Consider the following 5,836-nt stretch of genomic DNA (forward strand, 5'->3'; position numbering starts at 1 on the left):
AGATTAAAGCTGGCTTATTGATGAAAAGAGAATGACATCTGGACAAGATGGCATAGATTGTGTTCCTCCTCACTAAGCACAAGTATAAACGCTTTTACATTATTTAATAAAAGGCAACCAAAAGGAGAGCTCTAAAAGGTGGTAAGAAAAAGGCAGACTCATTTAGAACCCCAGGACTGGAGGAAAAACACAGTGGCAAGTTTTCTTATATAGTCCCCCCTCCACCAAAACAGAAAAAGGAATCCCAGAATTTTCTGACCTCCAACCTAGCAATGGAAGGCAGCCCAGGTAGACTCCTTCTTTCCTAGATTAAATAGGAGTCTCTATGACAACATCAGGTGTGCCAAACATCACCAGCAAGGGTGATTGATCTGGAGCAGCTGAGGGAAGTGGGCTTCCTAACTGGACTTGAGAATTTCCTCCCCTGCCCAGAGACATCAGTGTGGGTGGGTGGAAGCAGGAAGAAAAACTTAGCCAAAAGAAGAGGCCTAGCCGGGGAATCCTCTTAGAATAAGAACCTGAGATTCCATTTCTTACCCAGAGACACTGGGGACCTGTGGAGCATAGGTAGGGGGTCCTACCACAACAAGTGCCTGGACAGGAGACCCTTTTGGTGTCCATAGGCCTGAAACTCCCCTCTCCCACCAGGAACACACAGTAGCCCAGCCCAGAGAAATCCTTCCACCACCTCAGGCAGCACCAGCAGGGACCAGCCCCAATAACCTCACATAAACCAGACAAAAGTAACATTGAAAGTGCTGTGCAAATTACACTATCATTAGAACCACAGCACAAAAATGTAGGCCAGGACCTACCTGCATGCTTAATCTAAACAAAGTGATAATGTAAAAAGATTTAAATAGGACCTAGATTCCCCTAACATAATAGAAACAGTGTCCAGAATACAATAGAAAATTACTCATTATACTTAGAATTAAGAAAATCACAACTTGTATGAGAAAGACAATCAACTGACACCAACTTGGAGATGAATATGATGTTGGAATTATCTGACAAAGATTTGAAAGCAGACACACAAAAGTGATTCAACATCAATTACAAATTCCCTTGAAACAAATGAAAAAAGAGAAAACTTTAGCAAAGAAATGGAATTTACAAAAAAGAACCAAATGGAATTTAAAGAACTGAAGAATAAAATGTCAGACATTAAAAAAAAAAAAAAACTTATTGGATGGGCTGAATAGAAGCAGGGAAGTGATGGAGAACAGAATCAGTGAACTTGACAACAGATCAATAGAATTCACCCAATCTGAACAACAGAAAGAAAATAGACAGACTGAAAAAAAGAAAACAAAACAGAGCCTCAGAGACTTGTATGACAATAACAAAAATACCACCAGGCATAACATCAGAGTTCCAGAACTGAGCAAAAGAGAATGGGGCTGAAAGAGTATTCAGAGATGTTACAACTTAAAGCAGAAACAGAAACTTACAGATTCAAGAAGCTGAGCAAATCACAAGCAGGATAAATTCCCCCAAATCCACACAAAGACACTTCATAATTAAAAATCTGAAAACTAAAGACAAAATCTCTAGTTTTCAAAATGGCTTCAAAATCTTGAAAGCAGCCAGAGAGAAATGAGGCATTACTTACAGATTTCTCACATGAAGCCATAGAGGTTGGGAGAAAGAGGCACAACATTTTTTAAGTGTTAAAAGGAAGCACTGTCAACTGAATATTTTTTATCAGGTGAAACTGTCCTTTAAAAATAAATAGGAAATTAAGACATTCACTGATGAAGAAAAACTAGGAGAATTTGTTGCTAGCAGACCTACCCTTAAAGATCAGCTAATGAAATTTCTTCAATCAGACAGGAAACAATAAAAAAAAGAAAAATCTTGGAGTATTAGAGAGGAAAAAGAAATAGCAAAAAGAGCAAAAATATGAGTACATACAATAGACTACCTTTCTCCTCATGAGTTTTCTAAATCATAAATGATGATTGAACAAAAATTCTAACATCATCTAATACTCAAGACAATGATATTTAAAAGTGAGGAAGGTAAAGGAACCTAAATGGAAGAAAGGTTGTCACACCTCACTTGACGTAGTAAAATATTGATGCCAGTAGAATGTGATGTGCCATATATGATCTTTGTAATACCCAAAGAAATCCTACAAAAACCATAAAAAGGAATACTCTCAAAAACACTGTAAATAAATCAAGATGGAATCATAAAAAAGTTCATGTAACCCATAGGAAGGCAAGAAAAGAAAAACAGAGAAAGAAGAAGCACAGAAAGCAAACAGAAAACAAATAATAAAATGGCAGGCTTAAGTACTAGCACATCAATAATTATCTTAAATGTAAATGGTCTAAATACACCAATCAAAGGCAAAGATTGGCAGAGCTGATTGATTAGAAAAATAAGTACATAAGAACTCTACAGTGTTTATAAGAAATACACTTCAAACTCAATGACATAGCTATATCAAAAATAAAAGTATGGAAAAAGACATGCTATGAGAACATTAAGCAAAGCAAAGCAAAACAAAACAAAACAAAAAAGCAGGTGTGAGTATATTAATACCTGATAAAGTGGAAAAAGAGTTAAATTACATATGAAAGGATCAATCCACCAGGAGGACATAATGATTCTTAGAGTGTACAGACTAAACAAAAGAGCCTCAGAATACATGAAGCAAAAACTGATGGAGCTGAAAGGAGAAATAGTTAAATCTGTAATTCAGGACTTCAACACCTCCTCTCAGCAAATAATGGAATTCCTAGACAGAAAATCAGAAAGTATATAAGATACATAAATAACACAATTAACCAACAGTATCTAATTGACATATTAAAAAAAAATCCTCCATTCAACAGCAGCAGAATAGACATTTTTTTTTCAAGTGCCTGTGAACCATTCACCAAAACAGACCATATCTTGGACCATATAATAGATTTCAATAAATTGACAATAATTGACATCTAACAACATGTGTTCTTTGACCATAATGGAAATAAATATCTCTAAATATGTAGTTAAATAACACACTTCTAAATAATTCATTGGTAAAAAAGAAAATGTCAAAGGAAATTTAAAAATATATAGAACCAAATTATATTGAAAAATACAATACATCAAAATATGTAAGAGGCATCTAAAACAGTCCTGAGAGGAAAATTTATAGCACCAAAATGCTTACATTAGAAACAGGTTTGGTGATTCATTGGAAGGACTCATAGGACTCAAGTTTTTATACTCCTGGTTCCAGTTTATTACAGTGAAGGGATAAAAAGAAGAATCAGCAAAGGGAACGGTGTATGGGGCAAGGTCTGAAGGAATCCAGGCACAAGCTGCTAAGAATCTTCTCCTAGTGGAGTCACACAGGTTGCACTTAACTCCTCCAGCAATGAATTGTGACTGCATATGTAAAACATCTGTCAAGGAAACTTGCCTGAGCCTAAAAGTTCAAAGTTTTCATTGGGTATTGCAACTCAAAAATCATTCCAAAGAAAATAAAACACTTATGTGTCTACACTTAACAAAACAGGTGTTTTTTCCCCAGTTTTATTGAGAAATAAGTGACCTATAATATTGTATAAGTTTAAGGTGTAAAACACAATGATTTGATGTATGTATATTACCACAATAAGTTTAGTTAACATCCATGACCTCATATAGTTACAATTTTTTTAAGAATATGAAAATTACAAAATGTTGGTGAAGGAAATCAGATAAGACCTAAATAAATGGAGAGGCATACTGTGTTCATGGATTGGATGACTCAACATCTTAAAGGTGTTAATTCTCCTAAAATGGTATTTCTTTCAATATCCCAGAACTGTCTTTTGTAGACATAGACAAGCTTATTGCAAATTTTGTATGGAAATCCAAAGACTCTAGAATAAGCAAAGGAATTTGTAAAGAAGAATAAAGTGAGAGGAATCATTCTATTAAGGCATATAGCTATAGTAATCAAGACTGTGTGGTTTTGTTGGAAAGATAGACACATAGATCAATGGAACAGAATTGAGAACCTGGAAATAGACCCACACAAATATGCTGAACTAATTTTTTTAATAGACTTTATTTTTAGTGCAGGTTTAGATTCACAGCAAAACTGAGTAGAAAGTAGAGAGAAAATCCACATACTTCCTCCTCCCCCTCTCCTGCAAAAGCCTCCCCCAATATCAACATCCCATACCAGAGTGGTACATTTGTTATTGTACCAATAACAATATAATCAATGAACCTACATTGACACATTGTTATCACTCAAAGTCCATAGTTTACATTAGGGTTCACTCTTGGAGTTGTATAGTCTATGGGTTTTGACAAATATATAATGATATGTTCCCACCATTATAGTATCATACAGCATAGTTTCTCTGCCCTAAAAATCCTCTCTGCTATGCCTATTCATCCCTCTCTCCCCACAACTCCTGGCAAATTCTGATTGCTTTAAGTCTCCATAGTTTAAGCTTTTCCAAAATGTCATATAGTTGGTATCAGAAAATATGTAGCCTTTCAAATGGGTTTCTTTCACTTCCTAATATGCATTTAAGTTTCCTCTATGTCTTTTCATGGCTTGATAGCTCATTTCTTTTTAGTGCTGAATAATATTCCACTGTATGGATGTACCACCATTTATTTCCCCATTTACCTATTGAAAGACAACTTGCTTGCTTCCAAGCTTTGGCAATTATGAATAAAATGCTATAAACATAAGTGCTCAGGCTTTTTGTGGATATAGATTTCAACTCATTTGGGTAAATGTCAGGGATTATAATTGCTGGGTTACATGGTAAGAATGTGTTTAGTTTTGTAGGAAACTGCCAAACTGTTTTCCAAAGTGGCTATGCCATCTTGCTTTCCCACCAGTAATGAATGAGAGCCCCCATTGCTTCACATTCTCACCAGCATTTGTGTTGTCAGTGTTTGGAATTTTGGTCATTCTAATAGGTGTATAGTGTTATCTCCATGTTATTTTAATTTGCAACTCCTTAATGATGTAATGTTAAGCATCTTTTCTTACACACACACACACACAAAGACCACACACCACAAAAATAATCACAAATAAAACTGGAGGAATTGGAATAAGATTGCTTTGATTATATCAAAGTCCACACACCCTGATTGTAATGTACTATAATTTTGCAAAATGTTACCAATGGGGAAAATGGGAAAAGTGTCTGGAGGATATCTCTGTGTTTTGTCTTATAACCACATGTAAATCAACAATAATCTCAATAATAATTTAAATTATATAAACATATAGTAAAAAAAAAAAGAAAGAGAGAAAGAGAGAATGACAATACAGTTTTGCTCTGAAAACCCTTTCTACCTAGAACTTGAAATTTAAGATATCTGTGTACCCAGGAATCCCAGAGTCTTAGTGTTGAAAAAACAGATTTCCCTCATCTTCAGTTAGTATGAGCAAATGCAGTGGCCCAAGAAATATGGCAGGAAATTAAATAAGGGCTTGAAGAAGTTTGATTCCCTGGGTGACCACTGTATCAAACTGGCCTTTGACTGATCAAGACAGACCAAAAAGCTGAGGGTGAAGGGGATGAAGAGAGGCTTGTTGCTAGGAAACAGGAATTCCTTGACCAATTTCTGGGTTCAAATATGGTGATTTGATAAGACTTCTGGATTTTTTATTTGCCCCAGGAATTCCCCAGAAGCAAAGAGACTACAACTCAAAAAATGGAAAGTGCCTTGGGGAGAGCTCAGCGGAGGCTCCCAGATCAGCTGACCAAAAGCAAGAACTCCTCGTCAGGGAATCCTGGGCATTCCTGCTCAGCAGCACTGTGCTGAGAATTAGTCACCACTAGGTGTGGTTCCCTACTTCTCCCTTTCCCTAATG

Source organism: Eschrichtius robustus, chromosome 6, assembly GCF_028021215.1.
Source record: "Eschrichtius robustus isolate mEscRob2 chromosome 6, mEscRob2.pri, whole genome shotgun sequence".
Taxonomy (NCBI): Eukaryota; Metazoa; Chordata; class Mammalia; order Artiodactyla; family Eschrichtiidae; genus Eschrichtius; species Eschrichtius robustus.